Below are 25,853 nucleotides of genomic sequence, written 5' to 3'. Positions count from 1 at the left end.
AAGTAAAAGGTTGAAGATGCCAGAGTAGAAGAACAAGTTCTAGTGAAGGTTAATAAACACTCTAATGTTTTCAGTGCAAGCTCCAGAAGCTCCTTCTTAGACACTACTTAGACAAAATAGAACTTCAGTGAGAATATTGCTTACATTTTTTAGATAGAACAAGATAGATTGTATACATAGTTTATACATATCCTAGCATGTTAAGAAATTAGAATTTTCATAGGTTGAGAGAAAGTGGTTTGAATTTGCATGTTAGCTTGCTAGAAAAACCCTATATAAGATTATGTACTGGGGAGAGTTGGTGCTTTTGCTTTTGCTCTTTGCCTTTTACTTTTTGACATTTACCATTTGCCATCGCTTTGCCGTGCCTGTCAGCGTCTCCAGCACCCAGAAGAATCTTGGAGCTCCAGCAGCATCACCAGACCTCTCCGGGACCCCTGGGGATGGCTCCTGCTTTTTTTGTTCAGGGCTTTATGCTAAAACTTAGCATGGACTTCAATGTCTGTGACTGTACCGTTGAAGACTGATGCGCTTTTACAATAAATAACCTTTTTAGCCACGACTAGCTGCTTTAATCATTTAGAGATAACCTGGCTCAAAGGGCACGTCAGGAGCGTTGGAAGTTCTTAACCTCACAGGGGCTTCCAAGTTTTGTTCACAAATGGCTGCTTAAACAAAAGAAATAAGGTTAGGAATGATATACAACAAAATTCATCAATGCAATGCCTAAATAAAATGCAACCTCTCAAACAAGGACTTTCTTTGCAAACCTCCCTCAGGCTGTGAGGGACCTTTGGGAGGATCTGGGAAGCTCTGGCTCAAAGCACATGGAAATAAAGGTAAATTATATTATTCAGGTTTGCTGTACTGTCTATAATTTTCAAAGAAGTTGAAGATGTGGCAATGCCACAGACAAGATAAAGATAATTTCTTAACAAATTCCCTTGTCAATGCACTTTTCTTGGTTAAAATTCAGGATGGCAAATTATGCAGAGGAGCACAGCTTAGATGCCCTGTCAGCTAAACCCCACCTGGGCTGTCTGCACACCAGCTGAAATGAAAGTTAAACTTTTATTTATCAGTGTCTGGAAAGGAAACCTTTGGTTTTCCATTACAGACCTGATTTGGGTTATTTCATGCATTTATCACTTGGAGGTTACAAACAGAGTAGTGATATAGAAATACACCAGATCTCAGGATGATATGCCAAAAATAGAAGTAAGAACTCAGATCAGCCTTCTGTCTGTCCTGCTTGCTGCACCCCTGCAATCATGACACTGTCTGGGAGGTGAGGCTAAATCAGAAAAGGAACAATGATAAAATAATCTGGGTACAGACTCTTTATACCTCTGTTCAAGATTAATTCCTGACTCTAGCTGATGAATCCTTTAAGGACAGGACTGCCAAATGAACCTTGATTTCCATGTGAAAAAATGCAGCATAATAAAGATTATTACTCTGTTATTACACCCCAGTAAGCTTTCTCCCACTCAGGTCAGACTGATTGTAAGGAAAGAGCTCCTTGTGTGTTGTTCCATTGCTGCTGTAGAAACGACAACCATTTAAAGGAAGATTGTATTCAAGAACAAACAGCATCATTAGGTAAAATTAAAGGGCTCTCAAAAACTAGGAAGGCCAGCTGGACTTCTTTTTTGTAGTTGACTTAGGCAGTCATGTTAGGCTTCATGTTTGTTGCTGAAAACATCTCCCCTACTTCAACAGAAAAGCTTAGTTGGGTGAATTTATGGAATGCAAATGTCTCTGGGCTTTTGGGTTTATATCAGCCATTAGCACTGCCTTTTATTTTATCCAATTAACATTTATAAACTCTGGAAGGGAACACTTTCTTAGCCTAGCAATAGGGGTTTGTGTTTTCCTTTTTACATCCTCAAGTACAGACAATAACCCCCTAATGAGAGTTGAGGGATTTTTTTCATTTGACACATTCTGAGGGAAGAGATTTCGGTGGAAAAAATGATTGGTGATGGGTGATAATTGTTTTTTTCTTGAAATTTTGCTGCAAGACAGGAAAGGCAAATAGTTGCTAAAGGCTGCCACATTCCTCAAACAGTTATCTCCTGTGCTAAGGGGAGAACTGCTACCCCACACAAATGAAGAGTACAATGCTATTTAAAATACAAAATTACACAAACTATGTCCTTTAGCTTCAACTGTGTGCTGGAATGAGTCAGCTAGTGCAGAATAAGGTTTAAAGGGAGTTGAAGCACCAGAGCATGTGGCAGGACCTAATTCAGCTTGATGAACTAGCATGCTACATTCAGTGTGGAATATGGATTATCTTGGGAGCACAGCTGGATCCCTTGTGGACCACAGGCTTGGACCAGAGCCTGGGAGATTAAAATAACCTTGCTAAGAGCAGTCCTCCTCTTGTAGAAATAGTCAGTGGAACTGCTTTGTATTGTCCCAGGTGTCTGCCTGGATCTAGTTATATACCCAGATGTGAGTTTTAGAAGGAAGCAGAAGGGGCAAACCCCATTCCTTGCCACAGATTATCCTTTTAGCTCTCAACCCATCTAGCCTTCTGGGCAGTTGCTATGAGACACAGGCAATTCCCACAGTGTCCCAGTGGCCCTTTTGTCAGAGAGGGTTAAAACCATGTCTTTCACAGGAACATAATCAGAGATGTGAGGAACATATTGCAGACTAGACAAACAAGAAAGAAATATCAGATGAGCAAAGATTTTAAAAAACCCAAAGCCCTACACTCAACTATATCACTGATAAAGAAACATAAGATTGCAGTTTTGTAACCTTTCTCATTCTCTTAGGAAGATTACTGGAAGTTTCTCCTCTGGAGTTGCCTTTGTAGCAACATCTATAATAAAACAAAAATAAAGCTTCGGTTCTCCCTGAAGTACTTGTAGGTTAAAGCTATAGCTCTTCCTCCCCATATCTGATGAATAGAGAATGCAGCAGTATTCCCAAATTTCTTAGGGTTTATAGACACAATGATTCACCCTTCAAGCCACTGGTAGTTGTGTGATAATTGAAGATAAATCTGAGATTCTGTGGAACAATGAAGAAGCAAATATTTTTGAACATCTTTTGAAACAGATTTTTTTTTCCCCCAGAGTATTTTGTTCTCATCAAATGCAGATTTAGATGTTTGTGTCAGAGATCACAATCTGTATGTTGTTTATATGGTGAGAAGTCTTATAACAGTTTCTTCTTTGTAAAAATTCAGAAGCAGTAGATGAGAAAGTGTGTGATTTTTATCCATGTTTGTATCTACCCACATTTTGGAGAGTGAGACTTCTCATTTTCCTACAGGTCATACAACTCTTCCCCTGTGTTTTTCATCCCCACAAAGTTGTGGCACCTCTAGAAATTCAACTCACGTGCCCAGCACTGACAGATGCAGCCTCAGTGAAAGGTGGGGAGGCTTGTTGGGTGAATGTGAAAATGAATGTGTGTTATATGAATGTGGCTTCTGTGGTGACAGCCCCTAGGTGTCCCTCCCCACTCCCAATCCCACCCCATCATCCCTCCCCACTCCCAATTTTGTCTTCTGGAGTAGTCAGCACAGTGCTAATTATCTTAAGCCAAACCCATATAAGTATTAAGGTACCAAAAAATTAGAATACTTGTATTTACAAAAGTGAAAGTAATTAGGCAAATCCTCTAAAGATTTTTGACTCAAATTTCATAATTATTTCTGCTGATGTCTCTGTTATAAAGTTTTATTGAGGGCTTTTGTGGATATTACACTTCTAAATATCTAACTGTGGCCACCCTGCGTGTTAGGGCATGGGGTGAATTGCTCTTTTGGATGTACAATGTGAGAATACGGTATATCTGTTGACAAGCAACATGCTCTACCCATGCTCAGATCTATAGATTCCCCATTAATAACCATTCAGTACCCAAGCCTGAGTAAATCCATTTTCCTATTTGCTTTGTTACATGGCTGGGTCTCTAGGCTTTGTGCAATCTCCATTGACAGCATAGGTCTGACACTTGCAGGATAAAACAGCTTTAACTTTTCATATTTCCAAATCAGTTTTCTCTGTCAAAGGTGTGATTTTTAAAAGGGAATATATTCCTTTTTGCCTAATCCCATTGCTCTTTGTGTAATGGATAGAAGCAATTGAAATATCCTGGTTTATCCTTGGATTGTCAGCTGAGGAGGAAACAAACACCCAGGAACTGTTATATGAAAATGGTCCCCTGGGGAAATAGAGACACACAGACTTTTTTTTCCCTGTTCTGAGAAAAATCCCAAAGTAATTTGTCCAGGTTATTTTCTACAGTCAGCACAGCTCCTGACACGAGTTCCTTCCCCCCTAGGCTGGGGACACACTAACTCATTACTACTGCAGGACGCTTCCTCAGTGATTTAGTCAAGTTGCTGTCTGACTCGGTGATTAATTCCCACAGCTTCCTCACAAACTCTTCCTTAATAGGGTAACAGAGTTCTAGATGGGCAGGTTCCCCCTTTCTAGCAGAGTAATCCTGTGGCTTTCTGAAGCATGCAGGCTGCTGGAAAAGCTTCTGGGTCTGGACAAACTGTTTGAAAAGTACCTTGGCTACAAGACAGAGCCCTGCTGGCTGAATCGCCACACTGTCTTCGAAAGAGATTGCCATGGCAGTGCAGATGACCTATTTCAAACACTCTCTGCTTCTCTCTCACTGAGGACCAAAAACACTTTTTCAAAGGCAGACATTAAAGCTGTCAAACAGAAAACAGACCACTGAGGTGTGAGAGACAGCACCTCCCAAATCATGGATCAGTAGCCAAGAGTGTATGTGCAAATCAACACATATTGAGGAGCAATTTGTACCCAAATGCCCACAAATGCTGCCTTCTAGAAGCAACCACTGTCCTGGTCTGCCCACTCTGCACCTCATTTTCATCAGCCCAGGAGTCCTCATGCCAATGCATCACTTCATGCACGACCACTAATCCAGGCTGCTCTTTGCCCTTCCCTGCATTCTTCTCCATTCTGTTTTCACCTTTTGCCTGGTTGCCAGTCGGTATCTCAGTGCACATCTTTGAATTTTCTGTTCTTTATCAGCAGCCTTCTCCCTCATGGCCAATTTCTATTTCATGGTAATATGCAGAAAGTGGATATATAGGTAAAAGAGCTAATTAGGAACTTTGAATGGAGTCTCTACAGACCCAAGTTCTGTGGTTAGGTTTAAAAGGGGATTTTGTCTCTTGAATATAAATCTGACAATATGTAAACTTTCATAGCATCTTAAATCAGAGCACAGAAAGAATCTGTTTCCTTTAAAAGCAACAGAGGTTTTTTTTAGCTTTTTTAATAGGGGATGGGGCAAGATGACCCTAATTTCCAACCTCAGTCACGCTGTAATATTTATACATCTGGGAAAGAAAATTCCCTTACGAGGATCTCTTATCTTGTTACTGTAATAAATCCTGACAAATTCATCTCTCCTACTTCATGCATGTTGTAAGTCTGTCTGAGAAAAGACAAATTAAAAATTCTTGTGTTTCACAAAGCAAACAAACTGTGAGGTGGGACTGGGAATACTGTAACACCAACAGTATGCAGAGTGGGTCTTGCACCAATTAATTTGGAAGGAGTCATTTTGACAGGTCCTAGCAGATGTGAACATGCTGCGGTGCAAACTCTCAGTATTATTTTAGAACTCCTCTTTTATAAAATGTGCAAGAGGGAGAGGTTTGTTGTTTAGAAATGACCATTCTAGCAGGTAGATATTTCCTCCTACAGTTTGAGAGAACTTAAAGAACCTTTTTAAAAACGTTTGAATAGCATCTAGGAACTCAAGATTTTTATTCCTATTAAATTATTTATTTCTGCAAGGCAATCATTCTAGGTAGGGACAGGGGTCAGGTATCCAGTCTTCTGAAAACACACAAGTGAAAATCATTGTCTGAAATAAATGCTAGTTACATAAAGTATGAGAAATAGACTTCATAACAACTTCAGTGTTGCAACTTAGTGCTTATAGTTAAAGAACAACATTGTGTTATTTATGAATTTTTCAGTTCAATGACTGATCAAAAAACAGTCCTTTGCAAGGGTTCCCATCATAAATATTTTTCTCAAAACCAAATTTGAAGTCTCCGTTTATTGTTTTAGAGATTTTTTTGCTCAGTTTTTAATTGAGATATTTTCAGATTCAAATTTAAATTATTCTAAAATTGAAGGTTCAAATGCTCTATTTATAACATGCTAACAGCAATGATTGCAATTATCCAATGGCACCTCTCCATGGCTATAATTTCCACCATAATTGTCAACAAATATTTTGAATGCAGCATGGAGCAGGATATTTAACACTTTTCTAAATTGTGCCCTCTCTTCCATGTATTTATTGCAGGAAGAATATCAGATTGAGCCAACCAAAAAATTGGGATTTTGCTCCTTCCTACCCTGTTACGTCGCTTCCTTCATTTCAATATCATCTCTGATGATAAATGAGAAAACAAAATCTCTGTAATTTCAGAATAAAAATAGAAGTAAATTTCAAACAATAGAGGCTTTTGTGGAAGATTATTTGTGCGATTGTCTTGGTTTAGTTTAGGTTTGCCAATTTTAATCTACTCGATTTCCGTTGTGAGATAGGATTAGGAGCATAAACAAGGCAGGCTTAAAATTTATAAGGGTATAAAGAAAAACTTTATTAACGACACAGAGAAAATAAGAAATTCAGGATAAGATTTTCAGACCACTCCCTCCTCCCGCCCCCCCCCCCCCCACCTCCCCCACCTTCTTAACAACAACATACAGTCAGTCCTTCACTTAAATAATTGTTTCAGTACACTTCAGGGAGAAGCGTTTCCTCTTGTTTGGCTATAGGGATTTTTTCCAAGAGAAAAATAAAGTTCTCTTGGGTCTTCACTTTCACAAATAGCAGCCACGCGGGAGTCTGCAAAATCGTGAAACTCCTCCCATTTTTGCAGCCTTCCCAGAGCTGTGTTTGTGGGCCCTGTCAAACTCATGGGGTATTACTTTTAAGGGTAAGCTGTTCAAAAGCAAAAGTTCTCTTCATCTCTCTTTCTTCAAATTCCTCTGTTCATACTTCATTCTCAGGAATAGAGGTCCCCCCTCTCCCTCGGGCAAAGGGTCTTTTTCTCAAACACATCAACCCCCCCATGTTTTCTCCACCATTTATAGGAATCTTCAGTGCAGTACAGTCCACCCCCATAGCTTACAAAAAGATTTTTCAACCAACTTTCACAGCATCTCCTCCATCTCTTCCCATCTGGAAACTTGACTCTTATTCCACTTACTTTAGTGTATTCTTTCTGCTCTATTTCCTCTTACTTGAGGGAGGATAGGAGGTCTGCAAGTCTTCTCTGAGCATTGGAAGAGTTAAAATTTCACACAGAAGATGCAGGGAGCTGGGCTGGGCCAGGCCATGCTGGAGCTGTGCCAGGATCTCAGGCCGCACTGGGGGGACCTGGATGAAACTGCAAAGTGCAGCAAGTGTGTGGAGAGGGTGGGGTCCCCTAAGACAGAGCCCAGTTGGGCAGGCTTTGCCTCCCATGGCTGTTCTGAGACGGTGGCAGGGCCCTGCTGAGCTGTGGCCATGCCAGGTGATGAGGGCTAGGGTCTTAGCAAAGGCCTCTCCTCCCCTTGGGCCATCAGGGCCTCTGGTTGAGAACAGCTCCCAAACCCACCCCTGCCAGGCTGGGCCGATGTTACCTGGTGAAAGGCCAGAAATGATAGAGGGCTTCTCTGATGTGACCGTGCTTCACCAATATGATTTGTAGGAACAAGTTCCTAAGTTTTCTCAGTTTTCATGTTAATTGTTAATGTTAAATTCCAAGCCTTACCCTGTTCTGATTCCTAATTAATTGTTAATGTTGAATTATTGGCCTCATTCTGTTTCAGCCCCCAGTTGTCTCACCTCTGTGCCCTTTCCCTTTCTTTGGGTAATGCCTCCGCCGCTCCCCTAAAATGGCGCCTGTGAGGAGGGTGACATCATTGATCTATATGCAAATGAAAGGAGTGCAAAGGACACTGGGACACTATTTGGAGTTAAAACCCCTTAAGACAATGAGCCCAAATGATATCTGGAACTGAGAATAGTGTTGCCAGATTGGGAAAACAGTGCAGAGCACAAATTTATCATCCCAAGCTGCTCTGATTCCGTCGCCATGACCTACAGCACTCTACCAACCTGACACCTCTGGACTATGAACCAAAATTGCCTTCATTGGGATTCTTGTGAGGACGGAAGCCCCAACTCTGCCTGAGAAGACAAAACTACACTTCTCCTCCTCTGGATCATCCATCGGGAGAAGCAGTGGTGCAAGTGACCCCTCAAGCTCCCTACCCAAGCTGATCTTTCAATGAAGGCATTACAAAGGAGCTGCTCTCCTGGCCCAATTTATTTCATGATTCATGGAGCGAAATAGCTTCTCTAAGTGGTTTCCCAGCTGTCAACCACTAAATCAGCCTCCAATTGGTCCTATCAATTCACTGAGGAAGTTCTCATGGAAAAGTCTTCTGAGTGTGCCCTCTCACCAGGTTCCACTCAATGCAAAACCAGCACAGTGATCTATGCTTTAATTGTAATAAAAGTAGATTAGAGAGGGTAGGGGTGACACTGGAATTGCTTTCTCTTCAGAATTCTGCTATCTGGAGCCTACAGAAAGTCACTTTTGAAATACTGTGGGGAAAAGAAGATAAAAAGAAAAATACCCCTGAATATAAAACTATTCATATATTCTGTACATTATCCTCAACATTTTCCTGAGCTCTCATTCTGCAAATAAGTCCATTGGGGATGAGCAATTGCACTGTGAATCATTTGTTGGGTCTAATTTCTTTCCCTTTTAAAAATTTTTCTTTTTGCCCTTCTGATCCTTTCCTTCATCTCACTGGGAGGAGGATCAATGAGCAGCTGTGTGGTGCTTATTTGGGGTTAAACCACATTAGTAGAAATTTCCTGTGGCTGAAGTAGGTTGGCTAGGTTTGTTTCACGATGGTTCGGCAGTGGCTGAGTGGATAGAGGGGGATGCAAGATATTTTTCTGTGTCATTTCTGATCTTGGATCCCAATATTATTCTGCTTTCTTGCAGTGCAATAACTGTTGTAACTGGGACATTTTCAATTACAGTAATTTCACAACTATAAGGCGCACCCTTTTGACTAAAATTCTGGCCTGAACCCAGAAGTGTGCCTTATAGTCCGGTGTGCCTTATATATGGACAAAGTTCGGAAATTTGCCAATCTGGAAGTGTGAGCTGCGACCCGTGGGAAGAGCCAGCAGGGCTGTGGCAGCCAGGTGGAGGCGGGCCCGCGGCGCTGCCGCTGCCAGGTGGAGGTGGGGCCGCAGCCAGCGACTGCGCAGGGGAGCCAGCGGCGGATCCTCGCTACAAAAAAAAAGTGTGCTTTATAGTCCGGTGTGCCTCTTATATGGGCAAAAGTTCGGAAAGTTGCCGACACTCGAAAGTGTGCCTTATAATACGGTGGCCTTATAGTCGTGAAATTACTGTAATCTTTGCACTAATGCAGAAAAACTAAAGCATTTTCATTTCTTTGCAAGTGAGAAGGGCTTCAGTCTCTTACAATTTTCTCTTTGTCAGTCTCTTTTCCTCTCCCTTCTTCCCACTTTCATAATCCCTGAAGCACCTGCACTTTTTATTCCTGGCAGCAGCTCTACTCAGTTGGGGCAGAGGGAGGAGAACTAGTTAAAATTACTGAGGCCAGTGTTGGAGAACAAATCTGTTCCCAGTAAGTCTAAGGCAACGTGGTTTTTGTGACCACTAAAGAGCTGTGAAACACAGTCTAAGAAACACTGTCTAGGAACTTGGATGATTTACTCTAGAAACTAAGGTGAGATATACTTGGCTAAATCCACTACAAACAGTCACAAACTTGGGCCCAATTTTGTAAAATCTTGGTTCAACCAACATATTCTTAAGCTAAAATTTTCATAAACGTCGCTAAAACGCTGGCCAGAAATGTCAGCCTTAAATGTCACCTGGTCTTTCATTGCCATCACCGTTTTGTATCAGGTTGTATTGACTTTCATATCTCAGTAACAACGTGAATGTTATTCTCATTTTTCTTCAAGGCAAGAGAAAAACAATTTAGAAGTAAGACAGACAAAAGCATTTGCCCTTGCAAAGAACACAACAAAGAGACAATCAGAAAATAAACACATTTAAAATTAATGTTTATATTTGATTGGAAAAGGCTGACCTTTATTACATTGGCATGTATTTTTCCCTAATCTGCAAAAAAAAGCAGAACAGTGACTGATGAGAGAAAGATCTAATATATCAGAGAATTTACTTTTAATTTGCATATTGGGTTTTGCAACCTGCAGTTCAATTAATTTCATCTTCCTATATTATATCTGATGAGACAGAATATGAGTTACTGAGTAATTCCTCAGTAATCTACTGTTTTGGCATAATGCAGATATTTCTGGGTTCGGCCACCCACCCATTGAACTATGCAGCTTTATTAAGGTCCAGGTAGACACATCCACAGCCTTTCTCTCTTCCATTAAGTGGTCCCTTTGTCACAGAGGGAGATCTGGCTGCTCCAGCAGGACCTGCCTTTTGTAAATCTGTGTTGGCTGGGCCTGGTGTCCCAGTTGTCTTGATCTGCTCCATGATCTTCTCTGCCACTGAGTTCAGGCTGGCAGACCTGCAGTTCTCTCCTTTTTGTTTGTCAGCTTCCATCATAAGAAGTCACAGATGACTCCTGTGCTCAGTCTACATCGATCTGTGTTTTCTTTCCTTATTCTGGTATCATAAACTCTACTGGGGCAGACACGACACGGCTCGCTGGCTGAGCTACATTCCCCAAACTAGATTTCTAATCTGTGACTAGAACTGTTCTCGTGATGGGATACTGCCCTCAGTAAAATGCTTTGCTAAAATACAAGGCAAAAGCATTTATCCAGTACTGCCCAGTCACCAAATCTATGGAGCAAAGGCATTTCTGGAGTAGCTTTCCCTGCTCAAGTGAAGGTCAAAAGGCACATAAAGGTAGATAAAGATTAATAATAATCCTGAGTGAGAGACCAAAAAGTGCACCCAGTTGAATGAATAGATCTCAAAACGTAAGGTAATGACTTGGAAGGAAAGACGTTGTACCTCAAGCTATCCATATGCAAAAGTGTAAGTGAAGAAAGTTCCCACGGGATTGTGTAATTTTCAGGGTATCAGAACTCCTGCAAACCCAAGAGAAAACAATTGAATTTCAATGATATAATTAAATATTAAGACATTAAAATAAAGAACAGACACAACCAGCTCAACAAAGTATTTTTTTCTGAAAGAAGTCTACAGGCCCATAAAGGCAATAAATCTCAAGAGTCTTATTAATGAATACTTTTCCTTCAATATTTTTTTCCCTGATTGATTGTATAGTTTTCAGTCCACCATTATACTCAATGGGATTCATGTCCTAAGACTATCAACTTAGAAAATTAAAAGGCAGCATCTTCATGTGATCAAACATACTATGAGCAATCACTCTAAGATAGCAGCTCAGTCACATATAATATCCCCAAAATATTAGAAAGGTGCAGTCTAAATTTGATTGATATTAAAGGGAGGGAAACATCCTTCATCATTTTTTAGGCAGTGACAGTAGGGACAGCCTTTATTTACTCTTGGAATAATTTAGCTTTCAAAACCTGAGAAACATGATGGAGAAAATGGATTGACTTTAAATTTAACAGTGGGTATCAGAGTATGAAAGAGTCTTAAAGATGATTAAGGGAGACTGGAGACTGGAGCAGCTGTCACAGAAGAAGAAGCTGGGGGAGTTGGGACTGTTCAGCCTGCAGAAGAGGATGGTCACAGAAATCTTCCCCTTGTGTAAGAGTAACAGATGGAGGGATGTCTTGGCTTGTAAGGATGGATGTAACCAAAAGTATCTATTCTATCACCATCTGTTAAAAATCAGGTGGGGCAGTGGTCTTTATCTTTTCCATAACCCATCTTTCTTTCAGGGAGGTATCTTCTGCTAATGGTCCATTGAGTCCCACTGCATGACTGATAAAATTGCATCATCCCATGAGGAGATGCTCCACCCAGGGGGAGGAGCCAAACCTTTCCTACCTAGATAAAAACTGAGATACGGAGCACCAAGGTAGCCTTTTTCCACTGTATTCCTGAGGAAAACCAGACCTTTCCACATCATCACTGGACCTTCAGGGGAAAACTACACCCTTCTACAGGACCACTGTTCCAACTGAACCACACCTGTCACTGCAAGGGGTTTGCAACACCCTGACTGACTGACAGGTGTCAGGTTGTATTCTGACTCTGTCAGTGTTTTGGGTTTGGTTTTTTTCTTTTTTTTGTACTATATTTTTATCTTTTTTCCTAGTAAAGAACAGTTATTCCTATTCCTTAACATTTGCCTGAGAGCTCCTTAATTTCAAAATTATAATATTTTAGAAGGAGAGGGTTTACATTTTCCATTTCAAGACAGGCTCCCACCTTTCTTGACAAATACCTGTCTTTCAAACCAAGACAAGGGGAAAAAAGGTGATACCAGACTTTCAGTGTTGCACAGTGGGAGGACAAGAGGCAATGGGCACAAACTGAAATACAGGAAATTCTATCTAAACATAAGAAAACACTTCATCACTATGAAGATACTCACACACAAGGTGCCCAGAGAGGCTGTGGAGTGTCCGTTATTGGAAACCATAAAAATTTAAACTGGTCATGTTCCCATGAACATGGCTCTGAGCTGGGGTTGGACTGGGTGGTCTCCAGAAGGGCCCTCTCACAGCAGGCTATCCTATGATTCTCTGAACTGACTCATTTGTTTAAAATCATTTACTTTCACTGCATCGTTTTATCAATGATCTATGTTGTTCAATTTTGCTACACCTGTATTTGCATGAGTTGTCTCATAAGAGGGAAATGACCCCTAAAATTTTACTGGTGCCACGCAGGTTTTTTCTGATCCATCTCCTAGAAATTATCAAAGTTATCAAAAGATTGACAAAAGGATGGGACTTTTTTTACTTTCAGATGGTGCTTCTTGGAAATTGGAACTAAGCATGCTTCTGGCTCCTTTTATTTTAGGACAATTTCAAATGCAATTGTTTTCTAATAAAAATATACTTTTAATTTTAAAAATTGCTTCTCAAAAACTTAAATTTTCTCTGAGAATACTTCTGGCTGATAATTTTTAGCCTGCCCTTGGCATGTTTTATTTGCTTTCAGCACTGTATTTATCTATTTTCTCTCACATTACAGGATAAAGTCTGAATCTAACTTTCTTTGGTATATGCTCATTCATTGTCTGTTGGGAAGAACCTAATAATCCTTATGTGCCTTCAGAGAAAAAATTAAGAGTGGTAACAGTGGGAAAATCGATGCTTTACAAATAAATTTTCCAAAATGCTGGCATTAATTTGCCAGATTTTTTGCAAGTAAGTAGTTTTACCTGTCCTATCTGCTGTCAAATTGTATACTCGTGTATTTAATGCAGATTCTACTGAATATTAACATAACTAATTATTTCTAAAGTCTTATTAAGATAAGCTATAAATTTTTATTTGTGGAGGACCTTAGAAATAATAGCTATTACTCATTTTTCTAATTCATGGGAGAGAGAAAACAGCTCCTATTGTTCCTGCAGTTCCCAGTCTAGGAGGAGGTTCTGGCCTTTTCAGAAGTTTTCCTTTGCTCTTTTCTTTGCTAGCCTGTCCTTCACATACTTTCTTGCTTTTTTTCTTCAACATTTCTTTGCCTGCCTGTGTATTACAAGAGTATAATCTGTCCTCAGGACAATGGGAGGTCACCTTACCCCTATGCTCTTAGAAAAATCCGTGCAAACTGGCTGAAGACAAGAATAGTCCTTGCAAGTGTGTGTCATTCATTCTTGCTCAGACATGCAGACTCAAGAGGAAAATGGGACATTTTGAAGCAGTCTATGAGCTTGGATTGCTGTAATACTGCAGTATGATCAGCATATGTGCACTTCTGCCATATGTAATCTAGAGTAAAAAGCTTAGCTTATCTTTATTGCTACCTGAGGGGCTGGATGGGTAGGGAAAAAGAAAAGAGGAAAGGGTAAGAGAAGTATGGTTAAAATGCAGTTAATATATGGAGTAGGTTATATAGGAGGGATGGACACATAAAAAAATATATAGTTAACAATGGCAGTACATAAGTTTTGCTTAATAAACTGTTGTTTATTTTAATAGCAGGGTTTCTTTCTGGACTCAGCATCATTTACCTTCAATAATCTATTCAGACATTCACAGCCCATGTTAAAGTACATACTAAAAACTGGTCATTTGACATTTGTATGGTTTATTTGACTTCTGCAGATGTACATGAAATCACAGCAACCTGGGGTGAAATCCAACCATATTGATCAGTCTTTTTAAAGTCCTTTTTAAACTTGATTGGCTGACAAATTTCTTTTAGGCTCCCTGGAGATGGATTAATTTTGTTTGTAGTGATTAAAAATCAGGTAGTCTATGAAATTTCTCTGTGTACTTTGCCAGTGCAAGACAAACATTACACTGAAATGATTTTTGGGATTTTCAATCTCTTGGCAGAATTTAATAGGGATACTTGATCAGTTGTACTCTACTGCATATCAGTGAAAGCAGCAACATTCTCATCAATTTAATAGAGAACCAAATAATGCCACTTACTATCTGAGATGTCCTAGGTACCACCAAAAATTAAATACTATCTGTGTGTGGGAATAGATATGTAAAACATCTCTGTCATTGGCATTAAGTGCTAACTAATGTGAATTAGAAAACTGATGGCCCAGGGCCAGCTAAACACTTGAGGCAGGGACAGGTGTGCTGTTCTGTCTCTGAAATGCTCAGCAGACTCAAATCAGACTCACAGGTCCCCTAAGGGACAGCAGCACTGAGCTCATTAGCATGAGCTGCCCATTTCCAGTAGGTTTCCTGCAGCAGGCATCCATGGCTGGCAGTGTCAGCTTCAGCCAAACGGGCTTGAAGTGACAATACCCAGGGAGGTGCCAGAGTGAGCTCTGCAGAGCTCCATGAATCACTCCTGATGGCACAGGATATTGGTGAGAAGGGCACAAATGGAGAAGCAGGAGTCCAGGTCCTTTCTATGACTTACATAGTTTTGGTGGAGTCCAGGGGCTCTTGTTATTTATATTTGTTGGCAGGAAAATTTTTATGCTGAAAAAAATACTGTACTTGGAGATTTTATAATGCCAAGAAGGAAGCCAACTGAGCAAGTAGGAGAGGAGAATTAGTGTCTGGGCACTACTATTTCATCCTCTAAAAGTTAAAATGGATGGATTTGTGCCCTGGCAAAAGCACATATGTTCTCTCTTTGATCTGTTGTATGATGGAAATGAATCCTAACGACACATAGGAAATAAGATTAATGCTACTAAGTCACTGCAGTTTGGTTTTTGGCAGAATGTATTGTTTGCTCTTCTAGATTACAACAGCCTTGATGCTAAAGCTAAGTAAGCAAAAACTATAACAGGTTTTTGATCCTTGTAGGCATGAGGCCCTGATTTTATTTTAATTTCCAAAATAATAGCTAATTTTGGCTCTCAAAGCATATATGTATCACAAAAAGGTGAACTGAGTTCCCCTTCTAATCTCATAGTCTATGATTCTGTGAATTGTGGCTCTCAAGCTTTGCCTATGAATTTTTCAGTTTGCTCATCCTGCTGGCATGTGATATATACAAAATGAGGTTTAGCTATATCAGGCATGTAGGATAAAGATTATTTGACATCTTTGCATTTACTAACTACTTTGATCCTCTAATTTTTTTTTGTGATACCATCTCCCATGTAGTAGCCATGTAGCCCGAGTCTAAAGTTACAAAATATGTAATTCTCCCTAAGGATCATATTCAATGCACAGCTCTCTGGCTGATCACAGGTTTTACATCTGTTTGTGATATTTTCCATTGGTTTGGAATTTCTAGGTGGTAGGGTCAGTTTGCACATAGATTCCACTTGAATACACTTGAAATGAGAGAAGAGCTTTTTTAGTCATGCTGAAGCTTTCAGACCAGAATCCCAAACTACTTGTAAATGATTTATCCAATGAAAATGTAATTTAGCTTTGATTGCTAATCTCTCTGTAGGAAATAGAGGCTAATCTTCAGAATCAGAGCAGTAAACAGAGGTGAGCTGAACCTTGAAGCTGATTGCTGTGTTTCTTGCTTTTAATAACTTTTGTTTTCCAGTAAAACAGATTTGATAGAAAAGGATTGGACAGGCACCCACTGGCTGCCTAGAGTGTCTTATAGCAATATAAGGTTTTGCATTAAAATGCTCTTTTCTTCAAGAGCCAATCTGCCAGTGGGTCTCAGTATGACAGATGATATATGCACAGGCAAGAATGGTTCAGTACCGAGCTTTTGACTGTATTACCATGTTTAGTTCACAGGATGAATAGATTTTTATTAGGAACTGGGGCTATGGATTATGCCTAGTGCTAGTGTTCATCATGGAGATCTGTCTTGTGCTGCATTCCAATGCGGGCATAGATATGTCCCTCATGATTGCAGAGACTCTGAAAACCACTCCATATTTTTACTAGATACAACCTGGTTGCTGTTTTTTCTTGCTATTTTTTAAGTGAAAACCCTGAGCTAAAAAATCTCAATTCTTCTATCTTACAGAGCTATATAAAATATTTGCATTTTACACATAGATATTTTTAGTAGCTTCTCCTCTACCTTTCTTGTTAAAAGCTTATTTTTTTAAAAAACTGATTTGGAGATTGAGGAAGCAGGGAATAAAGTTTTGCTTTAGTTTGTGGTTGCTGCTCCCTGATTACCCCAAGGAATAACCTTGTGAAAGAGCTTTGTTGTGTTTTTTTTTTTTTTATCTGATCCAGTAACCTTTGTGCAACTGCCAGTTTAATGATGAAAATAACATTTTCCTCATTTGTCAAGATGTTAAAACCTTGCTATGGGTGTAACAGATTTTCAGACAGAAAAAGAGGAAGGCCTCTGTTTATATTTCTACCATTTACCATGATCTCAGTTCAAGAAAGCACCTCTACAAGATAGGGTATAACGATGTGCTCAACATTAACTTTGTTCTTGAAACCATACTAACACCAAATCCTTCCAAGAGAAGAGGATATTTGTTTCATTTTTAGGAACAAATATCAGAGAGTGGAAGTGTCTGCACTTCTATGACTTTTTTTAAAATTATTATTCAAACTACCATTAGCCTATGAGTTCAAATATTTGGCTTTCATCCTTTATCTAAAAAAAAAAAAAAAAAAAAAAAAAAAAAAAAAGCTCATTATGCCTAAAAAACCCTGAAAAGGCTCTTTACTGTCTGTGCACCCCAATATGATGTCAAGGATTTTATATTGTCTTTTATACCACAGCAAGTAACCTCATCATTGATCCAGGACAATTACAGTAATTTCACGACTATAAGGCGCACCCTTTTGACTAAAATTTTCCCTCGAACCCGGAAGTGCGCCTTATAGTCTGGTGCGCCTTATCTGATGTACAAAGCGGCGAAATTTGCCAAACCGGAAGTGTGAGCTGAGAGCCATGGGGGGAGCCGGAAGTGCCGCGGCAGCCGGCTGGGGGCGGGCCCGGAGGCCCGCGGCACTGCCCCTGCCGGGTGGAGGCGGGCCAGGGGGCCGAGGCACCGCCCCTCTCCGGTCCAGGCAGTCCTGGGGCCCCATGGCTGCCGGGTGAACGTGGGCTAGGGAGGCCGCGGCACCTGCCTTCCCGGGTCCAGCCAGTCCCGGGAGCCCATGGCTACCGGGTGAATGTGGGCAAGGGGGGCCGCGGCACCCGCCTTCCCGGGTCCAGGCAGTCCCGGGGGCCCATGGCTGCCGCGTGAATGCGGGCTAGGGGGGCCGCGGCACCCCCGCTCCTGGGTCCAGGTAGTCCCGGGGAGCCATGGCTGCCGGATGAATGCGGGCTAGGGGGCCGACGGCACCCCCACTCCTAGGTCCAGGCAGTCCCGGGGGCCCATGGCTGCTGGGTCCAGGGTGGCTCGGTGGCTCGCGGCACCGCCCCTACCGGGTGGAGGCGGGCCCGGGGGCCAATGGCTGCCAGGTTGAGGCGGGGCCTCGGCCAGCAACCGCACAGGGTGAGCTGGGGGCGGGGCCTCGCTGCAAAAAAAAAGTGCGCCTTATAGACCGGTGCGCCTTATCTGATCTACAAAGTTGCGAATTTTGCCGAATCCAGGGGGGTGCGCCTTATAGTCCGGTGCGCCTTATAGTCGTGAAATTACTGTATATATATACAGTGATTTCACGAATACAAGCCGCACCATTTTGACTTAGATTTTGCTCTCAAACCAGAAATGCGGCCAATATACAGGAGTGGCTAATATGTGAATAATTTTCTGACATTTCCACCCCCAGAAGTGGAAACCGAGGTGCCGAGTTGAGCAACTTGCCAGTAAAAGCCAGCATTTTGTGATTGTTACAAACTGTTACATTGTTGCGCTGTGGGTGGAGCCTGGCTGCCTGCAGGCAGCACGGGGGATGGGGAGAGAGGCGGGAGAGGTCTCTCCTTCCTTCCTCTGCCGCAGCCCGGGGGAGAGACGGGGGGGCCCCGTGCTGCCATCCCCGCGGCCTGGGGGGAAGGCAGGGGTTACATGCTGCCATCCCCGCGGCCTGGGGGGAAGGCAGGGGCTACGTGCTGACATCCCCACAGCCCGTGGGGTAAGCGGGGGGCTCCTGCCCCTGCCCGCCGCGGCAGGAGCAGGCAGGCTCTGTCTCGGCCTGCCGCCGCAGCAGGAGCGGGGAAACTCCGTCCCCGCCCGGCACGGCAGGAGCAGGCAGGTTCCGGCCCGACCCGCTGCCGCCGCAGCAGGAGCGGGGAAACTCTGTCCCCGCCCACCGCCGCCGCCACGGGTGCGGGGAAGCTCCGTCCCCGCCTGCCGCCGCTGCCGTGGGAGCAGGGGGGGCTCTGTCCCTGCCTGCCACCGCAGGGCAGCGCTGGGCCATGGTGACCAAGCCCAGTGGCAGTGGCAGCCGGCCCCCAGTGGCCCCGCCGAGCAGCAGCGCCGGGCTGGCCCTGTCAGCAGCCCCGAGCAAGCTGAGCCTGCACAGCCTTAGCTGAGCCAGTAAACCCCGCCCTGCCGCGGTTCTGTTACTATTTGGCAACTTTGTTGCACGCGGGTCCTCGCTGTGAACGACAGAGCGGCTTATATTCAGGTGCGGCTTATTTATGGACAAAAACCGAAATATTTGCCAACACCCATAGATGCGGCTTATACTCAGTGCGGCTTGTATTCGTGAATTTACTGTATATATATTTTATTTACAAAAAAAAAAAAAAGAAGTAAAAAGTAAAATTATGTTTGATAATGACTACACCTGGAAGGTCTTGTAGAAGGTGTCGTAATTCCATCTATCATTACAGCAACTAAGCTATAATGAAACACTGAGGAAATTGAATTTGCCAATTTTAGTTACGTGCAACTTAATTATAATTGATTTAGTGCTAATGCTGTATATCTCATGCAGAAGGAAGACTGGGTAAAGAATTTCTTAAAATTCACCAAAGCTCTTTTCCTCCTCTAGTTTTACTGTGCATATAGTATTTTTTTAAACACAGATACTTAGATTATTATAGCTGTAGCATGAGTATTGTTCAATACCACATGAAATGTTGTCTTATGCCTACAGATCTCTCTTCATCAGATCTGGCTGTCAAAACTGACCAAGTAATTGGGACAATTAAGGTGCCCCTGAGATATAATTATCCTTTATAACTTCTCTATATGTTTAAGAAAAATGATGATTGGCTCACAAAAACAGGTTCCCCACGGTACAATGAGAAAGAGGATACTGGAAAAGAACAGATCAGCTTTAATCTCCCCCACTTAAATAGTCCCTAAAATAATTTTAGACCAAACTCTTCCTTCTGTGCCAGTAACTTACACCACAAAGCAACATTTTAAGTATGTGTAGGCAAATAAATGAGGATGATGTCTGTTCAAAGCATCCTTTGGTGTATTAGATCCTGGTAATGACTCTCAGTTGCTAGTGTGAGGAAGATAAATGTGACAGCTGTTTTCCCATGCCCCACTGACTCACTATTCATCTAGTTAAGTACATAGACAGTCCTCTGAGATCCTCTCCTGCCTCACAGCTCCTCTGAGGCTGAGCAGCCTTATTCCCACTGCCACAGAGCAAGAACTGGTTTAGACAATCAGAACATCTTACCCTCATTATCTGGGCAGTTAATGGGGGAGAGGCTGGATGCTTCCTCCACATCTGGCTGCCAGACCAGGACCACTCACGAGGCCCCAGGGGCAGGGCTGTGGCTGACATGAAATCACCAGCTTTTACAACAATGCACAAAAATGGCCCTTGGCCACAAACATCCAGGGCTCTTCAGACATTTCATTGTCCAGCCCAGAAATTTTATTTTTCCTCCCCTGCATATTCATCTGGTTATAAATTATAAAATTAAAATTAAAAAGTTTTACTTGGATTTTTATGCTTCTTGTTTAGGTTGAATAACAAACTGGTGGTAAAACAGCTTTTAAATACCAGTGTACTACCACAGATTCTTCTCTCCAGATTTCAAAATAGGAAATAGAATTCTAAGAAGTTAATATTTCCCTCAGACAACTGAAGTGTAGCATTTACTGTAGTTTCTAAAGAATGCATGCATTTAAAGGATAAATATGACAGGAATAGGTATATTCATGAGGAGAGTTTTGTATCAGATTTATTTCCCCTAGACAAGAATATTGTTTTTCCCACTCTTCAAAACTCAATTGTATGTTTCTACAAATCCACATTTATACAGTTACATTACTGAAGAAAAAGGTGCAGTGATTATTTTAAATCCATGTCCTTTCAGCCCAAAAATAATTTTATACATATTTGCTGTGGTTATCAAGTCATGAAATTCCCTGACATGAAATAAATTCTCATTTAAAACACACAGCTGTACTGAAAAAAAATCAGGCTTTAAAGTCATAATAAGGTACTATCCTCTCACAGAGGATAGATTAGAAAAAATCAGTCAGAGAGAAACCAGAATTTGGTGAGATGGTAAATTTCAGTCTCCATCCAGATCTAATTTGCCTTCTATATACCCCAAATACTACAAGTGTGCAGCTTAAAGATATCAGGAAGGATTTACTGTTGCTTAGCACCTTGCATATTCACATACCTTCAGCAAAGTGTGTGGATGTACAGTTTACACTGTCCCAGCTGAACAAGATGGCATTTTACATCTGCTTTGCCTGACTGAAGTGTGTATCATGAGGCAGTTGATGATCCAGCTCCCCAGCACATCTGTTATGTTCTAATGAGCAAGCAGAGCAAGTAGCAGCTACTTCTTTCACCCTTTCCTCACCTGGAAAGTGCACAGGCTTGGGTGTGTTGGGTGAGGTTGAAGACCACTTTACCAGCACCAGGGACAAAACCTGTCTCTTGACAGCACAATTAAACAATGTATTTTAGATACTAAAGATGAGCTATGTCCACATTCAGCCAGCTTGAGTGATACCAAATTTTGCTCCACTTGTTACATGGGTCTAGAATCACTACATTAAATCCACAAAGCCAAAAGAGATGATCTGAGCCTTTCTCATAACTTCCAGTCATTAAGCACCCAAAGGCCAAGAGATCACCCCCATTTTCTGTGGCAATGATGGCTCTGAAACTCCCTGCCACCACCTATCTACCTCTACTCACTACAGAAAGCCTCAGGGGTTTTTATGGGTTGGTTCTGGAAGACAAAAAATATTTTGTGCTTGTCCTTTGTAATTCATGTCCTCTGTGAGTTTTCTGGGTGTCATCTCACTCACTTGCTGCCCCTGGACTGAACAGGGTGCAAATATAAAAGGTACAGAAGTGCAGCGGTCCACATCGGCAGGCATGGACCAGAGAGAAAGAGGGTCACTTGTGCAGTCAGCCAGGCTCAGATGCTGCAAATTTTGCTTGTCATTGTCCCCACATTAAATGTGTGTCATACAATTCATATCTGACTTCACCACTTGATTACCTTGATTACACTTTAAAATGTGAAAGGAGGCTCTGGCTGTGTTTAGTTCCCCTGGAAAAGGCATTCCCAAGGTAAATATGTTCAGCATATTTATCTTGTTCTGAGGCTGTAGTAGCTCTCCTATCACTTTGTCAACATAAATACCCTTGGCAAATTTGACCCATTGTGCTGGTAATGCAATGACATTTAAATTGTTAAAAATATATTAAACTGCATTAGAGGACTGTGCTCGTCTTCGTATAAAATATTAATTTTCCATTTGCCTGTGGGAAGGGAAACACCTCAGAGCAATTTCTTGGGTCTTATGGCAAAATAGTAACTAAAAAGCTGGAATGATATGTCCCCTGAGAAGTGCTCCAAATGGCTGAAAGAAACGTCCCCCAATGGCCAGCTCCAGAGGATTTCTAGTCACATGAAAAAAAATATACTGGTGATATGTGCCCTGTTCACTGGAACCCTTTTGGCTTATTTTGTACCATCTTACTTGAGTTTTGTGAGGATTATTATTCAGAGGGGTTTCTAAAGCCTTTCTTACTAATTGGGTTTTGTCAGATGTGATGTCAGTTGGTTCAAGGTGTGAGAATATGTTGACAGAGCAAGGTTTGTGATACCTTAACAGTTCAATTTTCATTATACATATTATATATATGAATAATTTTATATAAGAATAGAAAGGATTTGTTCCATTCCTGTTTCCCCTTGGCAGAGGTTGAAATTGAGCTGAAACAGAAAATATAGTCAGTTCTCCTGGTTTGAAAAAAATTAATGGCAGCTGAAGACTCATGGAGATGTGGATAGAGAAAAGGCAAAGGCAAGAACTTGTGCTGCACCCAGTAGCAGGGCTCATGGAAACCCACAGCATCCCTTCCTCTATATTTTCTCCGTTCTTTTACTCTCCACTTACAACTACAAAAACACTAAAACCTACTATAAGAAAGTTTATTCCTTGCTTACATTTTCATATGAACGCCAATTCTTAGCCTTTATAAGTGATTTGCAAAATATACAAGTAATTTTGGTGAATTATGGTTTTCATTTATAGTTATATCACCTTTCCCCATATATACCATCATTTCAGAATTGAGGAGCAAATAGTGTCTAACAGATATATGAAAATAACAATACTAATTCAACAGAAATTGTTAGAAGTCACCACTGTTTGGTATTAGCCTGTCTGAGCCAAGGATAATTCCAAAGAACACTTAAGACCAGACTTTTCATGCTTTCCTATTTGATAGTCCCTGTAACACGGCTGGGCTGCTCCAGCCCGTTTTCTGGGGTATGTAAAAGGTAGCAGCTGTATCTCCATTTGACTGCATGAGTTGTTTGGAAAACTAGTAGTGGAAGGGTCTGTGAGGCAGAAATGCCTTTCAGGAGAGTGGGACCTGTTCATCAGATTATTGGGAAGAATGAGATGTTATCACAGTCACTGAAAAAGCCTACATAGCCTTTAAATGTCCTGTATAGAACCCTGATTTACTTGAGAGATTACATTAGATAAACAAAGTCCCCTTCTTCTCTCACTTGTTCAATAAGTGAGCAAACCTTTGAACAGCTTGTACATGATAAAAGTGTTCCTTGAAATCATCTCAAACAGAAGCAGCCACAAGGTAAAATTCTAACAAGAGCAAAAATTGGTCATGCACGATTACTTTGTGACACACAAAATGGCCAGCTTAGTTTTTATATCATCATTAAATAAATGGGAACTAACAAAAAGTCTTTTTTTCTTTCTCTGTCCTTATTACTGCAGAATATGTTTTGACATATTAATTTTGGACCCAACTCAAGCTTGCTTTTATTCTGCATAATGATTTCCAGTAATATAAAGAGGTTGTATAGTGCTGCATTTCAGATTTCACAGCTTCTTACTCCCACCTTGGTAGGCATGTACAGGGAAGGGGGAAGGGATGGGAGGTGGGTCTCAGTGGGTGACCAGAGCAGCTCCTGTGCAGTAACATGGAAGGAATGCTGTACTGAGGCTTGGCTCACCTCGCTCTAGCTGCCATTGATAGACAACTAAACTGGATACAAACTCTAGATAAGTCTTTATGTGTTATTATTAATAAGAACAGACTGCCTTCTGATTTACTCTGGACAATATTCTGCTAATACTAACCCTAGAATCACACCTTCCTCTGGCATAAGGTCAGCGAAGCTCTTGCAGAATGTTCTCTGATATGACAGGATTTATGAGTTGTCTCCTATTCAGAAAACCATTCCTGTTTGCAGGTAGCTCAGTCTGCTGCTTACAGAAAAGACACAAAAAAGCCTTTGGAAAAAATGCAGCTAAAGAAAGCCTGTAGGCCTGCTGCTTTTCCTTTTAGTCCTGACACTTCTGCTCCATTTTACTGGTGTGTGAATAAGAGCAAATGAGGTGCATGTTAGAAAAAGTGTTGGTAAAGATGTTGTTACTTCTTACTCAGGCCATCAGCACAGTACTAAGTGTTTTAGTGAGCATCTGTTTCTCCCTCCTGTTATCAGCACTCAGTTCATCTGTCCTGTCTACATCAGAGTCCCATGGCCCCACTGTTATCCCTGTTCCCACAGGAGCTGCATCCTCCCCTTCCTGAACAGTCAGCCACTGCCTTCCAAAGTCATTCCCTTTGCAGTTAATTATCCCACTCCTGGTGGGTAGAGGGAAAAGAAGGAAGATTTTACTGAAAATGAGAAAAAACCCAACAAAATTCCAAAAATATAATCTGTATGACCACTGAAAGTGGTCAAAGGGAATGGAGAGTAATGCTGATATGCAAGTGTTAAATGACTGGGGTATTAATCAAAAGGTGTGAGTGTGTCATTCTCTTCTGAGGAGAATAGTCCTCCTCTGAGGTTGACTATAGAGCAGTAAATGCACAGAACAATGCAACATCTTCCATTTGTAAAATTACAAAATAAGTCGGAAATCTGGGTTCTGATTTGAATCTAGCTCTTTTGATCTGAGACTAGTAGTTTAACACTTCACTAAAGTCTCTGAAAATGCCAGATGTAGCCTAAAATGGAAGTTACACAATTTAGGGCTGTTGCAGCTATCAGTCCTGCCCTTCTCTGCATTAAGTATTTGAAAAATGCTTCTTCGCCCTTAAATTAGAACAGAGAAAGATTCAAATAATGGTTATTTCAGCACCTGATAGTCATTGTGTGTTGTTATTACATGTTTGGCTGAAAAAAGAGGTATTTATGGGAGAGAAGTTGCCTTTCCCTAGGCTGCTGCTCAGGTGTGGTGTCACTGAGCCCATCAGACACAGGGGTTCAGAGGGGAGGCAGGCCAAAGAAGCAGAGTTGGATAATTCCTTCTTTGCACCCATGACAGGGAGTGAGCTACTGAACAAGCAGGTGTGAATGCAGCAAGCAAGGAGAAGGACAAGGAAAGAACACTGAGTCACAATTTGTCCATGGGTCTGGCCCCTCGCTCTGGCCCAAAGCAGCCAGGTGTGAGCCAGGAGCTGTAACTGCAGGGCAGGGAGGTGCTGGAATGCATCTCACCCACCTCCTTCCAAATGCAAGGTGAGCTCTAATCCTGAGAGTAAGACTAGCTCTGGTTCAAAGTCAAGTGGCAAAACCGAGAAACAGATTCCATTCCCAGCATGACACTAATGGAGTATCTCAGTGGTGAGTGGTTGTTTGAGAGCTGGTGTATAAAGAGCACAGATATAAATGGTAGTTATGCACTGCAAGCTCCAAGGAAAATGACAAATGCACTGCAGTTCCTGTTATGATGATTAGCTATGAGTGGAAAACACAGGTCAGTTTGGATGCTTTTGGCTTGCTAAAAACAGGCCCTGGGGGGCTAGGGAGAGGGAAAAGGAGTATGTTCAATATTTCCTTCTTTTTGTTTTTATTTAAAGATGAAAATGGCACAATATGTCATCTGGGCAAATAAGCTTTTTGGGTCAGAGCCCACTGCTGGTTTGATGGGACAGAACATTGA

The sequence above is a fragment of the Catharus ustulatus genome, chromosome 14 (assembly GCF_009819885.2).
Source record: "Catharus ustulatus isolate bCatUst1 chromosome 14, bCatUst1.pri.v2, whole genome shotgun sequence".
Lineage (NCBI taxonomy): Eukaryota > Metazoa > Chordata > Aves > Passeriformes > Turdidae > Catharus > Catharus ustulatus.
This window is presented reverse-complemented; position numbering follows the sequence as displayed.